Here is an 11,037-nt window from a genome sequence, read left to right as displayed (position 1 = left end):
TTATATTCGGGTTAATTTTGGAGTAGATCTACAGTTGTTCTTTGCTCAATATGAAATTAAGTGGCTGATCAGTTATCCTCTGTCCCAGACATAACCTAATATTTATGTGGAGGACGCAAGATCATTTTATTATTATAATATGACCGCGGGGTGAATCTATGAACCTAACTCATATTCACACACACTGACGTTAGCTTAAGATTTGTGTTGTTGTTGTCTAGATAAAATGACAGAGAAAAGAATAACAGACCTTTTTCAGTAGCCTACACCAAAACGCTGAGTAAGTACAATAAGTCCTCATATCAAGACAATTTAGTAACATCTTTATAAGAATGGGTGCTTATGGAAATACTAACGTCACTATGTCACATGCAAAGGAGACAGAAAGAACTGAGGAACAGGGAGACCAGGGACAGTCAGGTGAAGAGTCTCAGGTAAGTGTGTTGAGCTTAGTTAATATTTTTGGAGGTGTGTGGCTGTCAGGGTTAGCAGATGAGCTTTACCAGTGGCTCACTAATTTACATTATGATCAGCTAATTTAACAAGTGTACAAAAGTACTGTATTTCTTTTATAAGGGGACACTTTTTCAAAATAAGTCATTATGTTTTAAGGTATTTTTGTGGCTTGATTATAAACAACTTAAAAATAAATATATGATTTTAAAGAAGAATATTTCGGTCAATTTAGTCAGCTTTTTTATTGAATCAAGAGAAACAGTGAAAAGAAGGATAATGGTACAGTCTCCATGCTACACTAATGATAGTATTAAGGCTTTCCTCTGTGTACGCATGTCTTCTACGAGTATAATTGTGGCTGTATTATTTGTGTCCCCTTCAAAAATTGCTCTTCAGAAATGTTATGTTTATTGTCCCCCCCTACTGTTAGATCAGATTTACGCCCTTGGATATATGCATTTCTCTGTGGATTGAACATTTTGATGCTTTCACAGTATTTGCATAGCACCTCAACCTGCTTTATAATCAAAAACGACATGGGAATCTTACTTTTTTACAAAATGGGACCATTAAAGATTGACCTGTTGACTATATTGGTCGTAGCTGTTAGACAAATGTAATCATCTTTGTCTATCTTTTTTAAACCTTTTTCTGTTTTACATGCCTGTGGGTTGGGGTGGATGTGTCTGGAAAGATCACATCACAAAGCTCAAGGACCTGGGATTAAACACCTCACTGTCTATGTGGATCCTTGACTTCCTGACAGACAGACCACAGGTGGTGAGGGTGGGCGGACACACCTCTTCCACCCTCATCCTTAACCTTCCCAGGTCATTGCCATTATTTGGTTTGTGTGAGATGCGCAATCAAGTAAGGTAAAGGTACTTTATTGTCACATACACATACATGTAGCGAAATTTATTCTCTGCATTTAACTCATCCCTCAAGGGAGCAATGGGCAACCAATCACAGCGCCCGGGGACCAACTCCAGATCTGAGTCAGTGCCTTGATTAAGGGAACTGACTGGAGAACGTAGTACATGTTTTTGATGGTGGGGGAAACTGGATCACCCGCACCCGGAGGAAACCCACGCAAACATGGGTAGAACATGCAAACTCCACACACACAAACATGGGGAGAACATGCAAACTCCACACAGAAAGGCCTGAAACGACCTGGATTCAAACCCAGAAACTTCTTGCTGTGAGGCCACAGTGCCAACCATTGGGCCACCATGCTGCCTTTAAGTAATAGACATCATTTCTTTCAGGAGAACCTGGGCTATCAGAATATGCTGCAGGGATGTCACGTGATTTGTAAATTGTTATATGACTATGAAGACAAATGAAAAGAGTAAATGGAAATGGAATCTCACAGAAATGTATTGAAATCACACAGAGAACAATTAAAACGAAAGTCTTGGCAATCAGGGGAAACAAAGAAAAACTCTGTAGCTAACAAAAATATTAAACTATTTAGATTTTTCATCATAAAAGTCCATTAGTTGTGTCTGCTATTTGACATCAGTAGGCCAAATCACACTCACTTCAACCTCCATGCTTCATTCGTGTCTATCTGCCAGGCCTCTGCCAGGACCTTCCTATAAACTCACACAGACACAGTAAATAGGGCCCTCCTGTAAGGGCTCTTTATTGACTGAGCAAAGTCAGTCCTCAAATGAATTCATGTGATTGGTCGACTCAACTGTCAGTCAAGGCATCACTATCCCATATGTCATCTGGCTGACAGAAAACATTGTTTTTTTGGTACAAAAAGATGACTAAATACAGTAAATAGCCGTTTAATCGTGGATGTATCGCTCTGGAATTACTTGTGGAAGCCCCCAAAAAGTCACTCCGACCTGATTACTTAATTTCTGGAAGGGCTACAAAGACACCAAACATCCTGCTGGAAAGCTGGAGCTAATGGCTAGAAAAAGATGTGGGTTGAAAGGTCACAAAGCAAAACGGAGATTTGTGAGTTGATTTTTGGATTCATAAAAATGTATTTATGTTACCGACACTGTAATTCCACAATGGATTAAAAAAGCTTCTGGATGGCCTACAATTCAACATTCAAACAAATCTCGTTGAAACGGCGCATTTCTTTGCTTCTAAACTAAAAAAAGTAAGTCTCTACATTGTATTGATCTGGAGATATTAAATATGAAATAAAGTATGTATTGTCCTGTTGCGGGCGACAGGACAATGCATGAGCTGTGTTTTGAGCTCCCAGCTGTAGGCTACTCCCTACACACACGACTGTGTAGCCACTTTTGACTCCAACACCATCATCTAGTTTGCTGACGACACAGTTGTGGTGGGCCTGATCACAGATAACAATGAAAAGGCCTACCTGAAATAAGTAGAGGACCTGACCTGCTGATCTCAGGACAACAATCTACTCATAAATGTAAGTGAGATTAAAGCGATAATAGTGGACTTAGGGAAGAAGAAGGGAAGGAACTAACCTCCCCTTAATATCAACGGGTCTTTGGTAAGGAGGGTGGACAGCTTCAAGTAGCCTGGAGTCCACATCACCGAGGGTCTGACCTGGATGCTGCATACTGACGCATTGGTGAGAAAGGCAAGGCACAGACGGTTTCACGTCAGACGCCTGAGGAAATTTTGGTTATCACCTCAAATACTGAGCAATTTCCTGCCTGGTATGGAAACAGCCCTGTACTGGACCGCAAGGCCATTCAAAGAATGGTTTGATTGGCTGAACATACAATAGGCAGTGCCCTACCTGCCTAATATTTACGCCAGGCACTGCAAGAAAAATGCTAAGGGAATCATTAAAGACAATTACCACCTTGGTAAAAGCATTTTCTCCCTGGTAGTAGGTACTGCATACACGTGCAACACTGCCCCCCCATTGATTGATTGAAAAGCATATACATAGAATGGACAAAGACACCTTGGACAGGACTTACTGATGCAAATACTTTGCAATGCTCACTACCAAATTCACTTGCATGCCTTTACAATGTTTAATGAAGCCACTGGAGTACCCAAGGAAACCCACATGAACACTGGGAGTGTTTGCAAACACAAAATTGTGCAGGGAAATGTCCAGATCCCATCATTAAGGAGGCCAAGAGAAAGAACTGCTGAAATCTTTTCATGCTACTTTGTTCTGACCACAATTTCTGCACCAAATAATACATTTTCTAAGGTAGATTATCTGTAAAACAGCCAGCCAAACTGTTTCGTTTACACTGAATACAATCAAAGTGTGTTGTTTATTTTTTTGTAAGTTTATTTTTGTAAGGAACAGCATATGCATTCAATTCTTTAGCTCAGTTAGTCAGAATAATGGATCTTTTCAATCACAGGGGCTGTGTGACTTCTAGTCTGTGAGTTCTCTGTGATGCCCCATGCTTTTTTTTTAATCATCTGTGTCCAGCTCAAGCAGAGATAGACGTTCTGGTTGCAGAGAGCACCTAATGGAAAGACAAGATTTGGTCACAGATGGGGTGTCAAGTGATCTTCCTTCTCTGGAAGGATCTTTCAGATGGTTGTGGTGAGACTAATGGTAATAGCATGCTAAAATGGAGGCATTACTTTCATCTTCATTAACAAAGAGACTTTTTCTTTTTCTGTTACTTTTTTTATCTAAGATTTCTCTCCTCTTGCAGCCACTGACAAAGGAAAATATTCTGTTCTTTGGAATTGAGAAGTATATGCGTGCTTGCCTCAGTCAACAAAGTAGTGAATGTTGTGGGTGATACACAATCTATTTCATGTTAAATACTCTGATTTGAAATAACTAATACTGTTACTTTGAACAGATTAATTTGTCACTAAGTATGTAGTAACAGTGTTAATTGACAAAGCAATGTTGGCAAAATGGTTCCATTTTCAAAGATTTGCGAAGAATAGGTGTATGTTGTATTTCAACCTGGACCATAAAGATTTTATATTTTCCATCCTTTACATCTTTTACAACACAACCTCTTCAACAGTTTTAGCTTTGAGAAACTAACTCTTGTGGGTCTTAAACAACATGGGATATCATGTAAGACTTCAAAGACCAGTATAACATTTCAAAAACAGAATGCTCACAGAATAGGCATGATCAATTCATTAAAATGGCATTTTAAACTACACTTACTATTACTTTTAAGCACAAGAAACAGGAGATTATGCAAATAAGAAATCCATTTGGCCTTATTAAAAGCAAACGTTTGTGACCATGTTTATACTTGGAACAAATATGTATGTCTGATTATAATGTGTGCTCCCGTTTTTATAAAATTTCATTTTGAAGACCCAAACAATTACCCACTTAACAGTTTTATAACTAATGACAAGCTACATCATAGGCATAAAGTTGTGCCATGTAGGATTATTAATGATGGTAACAATATTTGGATGGGATATGGGTAGAAGAAAAACGTTGCGCTCAATCAACAAAAAAAAAACAGAGCTGGGGCACATGCAACTAATGTCACAGTGCAGTGGTGGAATGTGTGTAGTTTTGAGGTACTTGCACGGAACTTAAGTATTTCCATGTTCTACTACTATATACTTCAACTGCAATACATTTCAGAGGGGCAGTTATCGTTACATTGCAAATTTAGATATACAAATACAAAATTTACATACAAATATCGTGATCAGTCTATGCAATGTGAAGCCTTGTTACAGATTAAACTACCAGTATATAAAGTACTTACAATTAGCTTCATCTCGAAAAGCTACAACAGTAAAATGCTTCTTAAATGTTTATGCCTTAGTGATGATGATTAAATAACAATATATAATAACTGTGACAAGGGCCATACTGTGAAATTATTTTGCTTTAATTAATTTGTAAATATTTAGTTGATAAACTTTCAAGGCTACAATATGAATGCAGGACTTTTACTTGGATTTGCGTATTTTTACATTGTGGCATTACTACTTTTACCTTAGTAAATGATCTGAATACTTCTTCCATAAATGTCAAAATCCAGCAAGTATAAATGAAGTTCACATTCCCAGAACTGACTGTTCCTTTAATTCCTATATTATCTTTAGATATCAAATTTATGTTTATGTTTAGCACAAAAAAGTTAGCTATGACTGTTGTACATAGCTATGCCTTCATCAGTGTGCAGTAGTCACTGAGTTATTTAAAAAAAAAAACTGTGAATCTCTATTTAAGAATGCTAATAGATTTCTTTTGAGAGCTACTAGTTTTTCAATTGACATTATGAAACAATTATTAACAGCCGGTGAGAGCAGACAGGTTAACTACAGCCAGTTAAAGGTAATATTTGGTCAGTTCAGTCAGCACATCACATTGTGATTTCTGCTATAAGGGGTCGTGAACTGCCTCCTGAGCTGCAGCTCTTCCCAGACCTCTGCTGGCAGAGCTGAAACCGCAGAGCCACACTGGTAGGTTGTGTGAGAGGACAAGTGGATTTGGCATGCACATCAGAGCGTGATACCCAAGCATTTTGGTCCTATCACATGCCACACACACAGACACACACACTCACACAAGTACAACAGGCACATAGAGCATTCTTGGTCGTGTAAAATGGATTGTAACACTGGCCACTGTAATTAAATGATGCCAGCAACCCACAGTATTCCTTTACAGACAAACTCTCTAAAGGTTTCAGTCTGTTGTACAGCATTACAAGGATTTTTACCAAATGTATTTTTTACATTGTAAACAATCTGTGTTTCTTGTCTTACTGCAGACAGGGAGAATGGTAAGGCAGCCATTTTCCTTATGTTCAATATACTAGACAGAGCACTAACAGGTTTGCATTTGACCAATCTCAGAACCCATTACCTATTGGTCTGACGGTGATTTAACCTCTGGGAGTTGAGAGACGACATCTACAACAGATTATTTTACAAGTAGCAAGTATTTGTTTAGTTATTATTAAGTATGAACGCAGATAAAAAAAATTAAAAGCCAAGAAAAAGCTAAATCATCGTCAGATGATAGCCGATGAGTTCCAAGATAGCTTTTCGGCCAATGAGTTTGGCTTCTTTTGCTCTCCAAAAAAGAGCAAAAGCTCTGTTGACCTACATGCAAGCAAAACAGAAACCACAATGCTTCCAAAACCAAAATCTTTTCCCGTTGCCTACAGATTCTGCATTCATATGCAGATATCTGTTTATAGAGATTAACATTTGACAAACTTAAAAGTAGATTTTAGTTTCATTTGACCAAAAAAAAAAAAAAATTTCAATTAATAGAAAAAGCCTTCTGGTTGTTTCCCAGTCAAACCTTTGAAGGGATTTTGAGCAAAGTGACAAAAATCATCGGGGATACATTCTTCCAAAATGCTTGTTCACTGATTTAGTCTCAGTCATGTTCATGTTCATGTGTGCTTCAGGGAAATCTGTTCATCTGTGATCTTTCACATTTGGGTGTTAGAGTAACCTGTTTATTGAACACCCAGTAGCAACGCAGAGATTACTCTTTGTTTAACTGTAATGATGCCCCTCTCTTAGGTAACTGACACTAAACCAAAAGCTGCCTTATCTTAGGGACATTGTAGGCGGCCATGACAAGTTCCACACCATTTAAAATGTTGCATTATCTCAATGCGTTTGTGCCGGTCTGAGGCGAATCATCAAAGACACGAGATCAGCGGTTGGCTATGACATGGTACCCTATTTATGCACAACTCAGAGTAGCAGGCATCGCGTTTAACTCTCACGACCAACGCCATACTCAACGTTACGCAAACTGGTGTTGAAGTGAATGTATGATTTTGTCTGCCAGTAAAACAGAAAGAGGTGTTTTGTTGGTTTTCTGTTGCGTTAAACAGAAGAGGACAGGTGAGCTCTGTTGTGGGGTGATAAGAGCCTTGTGATATACAGACAACAGGTTTCTTAACATATTGTTTAAGGAGGATAAAGGAGCGCTGTTGCACATCCTGAGACACAGAGGAGACAACAGTAATCATTATTGTTTTGTCATGTGCCTTGTTTGTTACCTGTTAGGCCTACTTCCTGGCTTCAAAGTGTGAGATCGCTCTCAGTCGAAGACTCAAGATTGTCTGTCTTTGTGCAGTGCATTGTCCTCCGGCTATATTTTCCTCCACCTATTCCTTAGTGATCAAACTCTTCCCTCCAGACCTCTATCTCCAGTGTTGCATCACTAGTTTGTGCTGCTTATGTGCCAAGTTAAGGTGCTATTGAGGATACACAGAATTCACACTATAATGAGCAGTGACAGGATGTCAACCCCCAGCCCGCTGCTGCCACCCCTGCACCCACCTGCACCCATCCAGCTGAGTCTGCCTGTTTATGTGATGTCACCCGCACTCCACAGAGTTGTTTTCTCTGCAGAGCCGATCAGCCTGTTGATGGTGTTGCAACAAGGAGGCAACATTCACTTCTGTCCCTTTTTCGCAGCTTGGCCTGATATGACTGAAAAGTCTTCTCATTTTTAGCACAGTTGTACCATAATTTGGTATTTTCCATGTCCAGTTTGTCCTCCCTCTGATACCTCTGATCTCCTTGAACATCCAGAGAGAGCTGCCCTCTCTAAGTGGCCTTTGGCTGTGTTTGATCACTGGTTGAGTTATAGATGTCTCCATGTCTCATAACTCACATGCCAGACTCAGATGTCAACATAACATATGTCGATTTTCCTGCTCCCCTACCACACGTTGTGTGTGATAGAGTACACAGTGATGTAGAAAAGAGTAAGGTTGTTGTGGGATGTCTCGTGCGCTACAGCAGACATTTTCAAGTGGAGTTCAAGCACAGTTCACACATAGGCTAACTTGTTCCAAATGAGTATGAGGAATGCTCCTTATTAACCTCCTCTACCTTATTAACCAAACATCACCTTGTCAGACCCGACATGCTTGTTCAGGGCTCCTCCCGGTGCCACACATAATGAGATGAGATCTCAAATCAGCTTTCTTTAGTTAAAGTTACAACACAAAGTAAGCTTTTCGCCAGTATCCTCCTAAGAGCGCATTTTATACGCTCTCTCTTTATCATGATAAAATAATTCCCATAAGGAAGTGATTACACATAAGTATAATTCTGAGCAGATGTGGAAATGGCTCAACAAGGTAACAAGGCTGTGGTGGAAGTGCAGTTCTTGTCACTGTTGAAGCAGCGTGCCGCGTCAAGAAACTGTCACCAGAGCCTTCAGCCTGGCAGTGGAGGACGGAAGATGACGGAAAAACATTTGTTTTTGTGGCTTTATACTGTCAGGAACTTCCTCCTCCTTTGGGTTGCAGTTTATAACAGTGACCACTGTGTTGTTACACATTGGCAGATTTCACTTCTAATACTTTCAAATTCAGCCATCACAGGACAGAAAACGTATGGCTTATGATTTATGTGTTGAGTACTAGTGCAGATTATTTTCAAAAGTATTGACAACAGAGAATAAAACTTGCCTTCAGCATTAATATGCCCACAAAATGGGGGGGGGGCTTTAGGAAACTATTGAATTAGATTAATTAATATATTTACTTTTTTAGAGGGCAAGACGGAGTATTTGTCTAAATGTTTACTGTGTTTTGGGTTTGTTTAAGAACTAGATTGTGTATTGTACCCGTTTACCTGTTTTTTAATTTTAATCGTTTATCTTGTTTTTTTATAAATTTCTGTCTATTTGTCTATCCTCTCCCCTTAAACAGGGCCGGATTTGAAAACAGAAACAGAACAAGGTAATTATTTTTTATTATTTTATTTACAGTATGCAGACAATGCGGAACGGGTATATTAGCTCTGACAAATATCCTCAGAGTGAATTTGCTGTTGTAACATCTGCTATACTGCAGAAATGAAACAACATCCAAACACATTCTGCACACCATTCACTAAAGACAAGTGCTGTTTGGTTGCATTCAATGTCCCCTCCTCACTTACTGGAAGATAAAAGCCTAATTTAAATACAGTAAAAAATAATGTTTATATACAGTAAATGGCTGTGCTTCTCGCCTTTGTTCAGCTCAGACAAAGATAAAGCCTAAATTGGCGATGCATCTTATCGAAGGTGTTTTCTCTTTGTGCTCCTCAATGTGAATAGCTAAACATAGAGAAAATGTAGATGGGGGGTGGGGGTTGGAGTGTTCACCTACAAGCAAAAAAGAAACTTTGGTAATTACCATAACATAAATAATGAGAGGCTATGTAGGAAAGTGTTTGAAGAGTGGTCCTGATCAAGATAAGATTGGAGACAGTATCATGAGAGAGAGGAAGTGTTTTTCTGTCTGCTGCAGCTGAAAGGAAACTTAAGTGACGGAGTTACTTATATATATGAGCCAGACGCTGAGCCGGACTCTGAAACAACCGGGCTAAATGGAGCATGATGTGACGAGGACGAGTGGGATTCAGACACCACTTGTGGTCAGATATTACAGAAACATAATGCATTCGCACAACATTACAACTATAAAACTATTGTTTGGAGCAGCATGCAAATTACATAAAAGTAGTCTATATCCACAACGTTGCACTTCCGGGATTGCTCTGTTGCCACCAGAAATTCCGCCCGATGTCACTCTTTTCGGCTGGATGTCCGTTATCTAAGGCTTTCTTTGTGTTGTAATTTTAAACTCTGGTCGATTTATGATGACTATGGTTAACTGCTCCTCAGGTCTCTGCAGGGTAAATCCAGACAGCTAGCTAGACTATCTGTTCAATCTGAGTTTTCTGTTGCAAGACTAAAACAACCTTTGAACGTACACATTGAACGTACACATGTTCCACCAAAACAATTTCCTTCCCAAGGCTACTTTGCAGTGGCACCATCCTGTGCTTAGCACCGCCCAAGGCGATTGTGATTGGTTTAAAGACATGCCAATAAACCAGAGCACGTTTTTCTATCATCCCAGAAAGCTGCGTGGACCCTCCTCCACAGTGCTGTGAAGGAAGGTCTGGTCTTTATGTGGCTTTTCTCCACATAAATCAGCTGATTAAAAACAGTGGTTAAAAAACAGTAGTCGCCCACTAGTGGACATGGTGCAACAAGAATAAGATAAGATAAACATAAAATACTCAAAAAGAAACTCAGTTTAGAAAATATAGACTAACTACAGGCCTTTACAAGATTACAATTTTGTTCAGCTGTTTCTGCTGCAGTGTCTAGCTTGTAAGTTACAGACCAAAACGAGGAGGCTCTAATAACCATTTATTCTATTCAACACTTAAATAAATTCAAGCAGGCATCAGCTTTTAAATTCTTCTCCATGGACTCTTTGAAAATGTCCTTGAACGTGGTGTTACATTAAGAGTGATTCAAGCACCGAAATAAGTGCTCTCTTTGTTGAGCTTGTATACCATACACATTATACAATGTATAGTGTTCATTTTTCATAGTGACTGTTCAGCTCTAAAGTTGTAATATGTTTGTTTATTTAAGTTGTTATGGTTGTTCTAGATGTGTTCGTGTTAATGTGTCCACCCTACATGCCTTTGTCAAAAAGAACTAAATGAAAATCTGGCAATTAATCTATAGTATATACTTGACTAAGATTAGTGTACATTTCTTGAAATACTCATAAACAAATTAGAATAACAGGATATATAGTTCAGTCCTATAAGTGTCTTTATGCTTGCAAAAATATGACAAACATGAACATCACATTTAATTTAATA

The sequence above is a fragment of the Perca flavescens genome, chromosome 4 (genome assembly GCF_004354835.1).
Source record: "Perca flavescens isolate YP-PL-M2 chromosome 4, PFLA_1.0, whole genome shotgun sequence".
NCBI classification, from domain to species: domain Eukaryota; kingdom Metazoa; phylum Chordata; class Actinopteri; order Perciformes; family Percidae; genus Perca; species Perca flavescens.
This window is presented reverse-complemented; position numbering follows the sequence as displayed.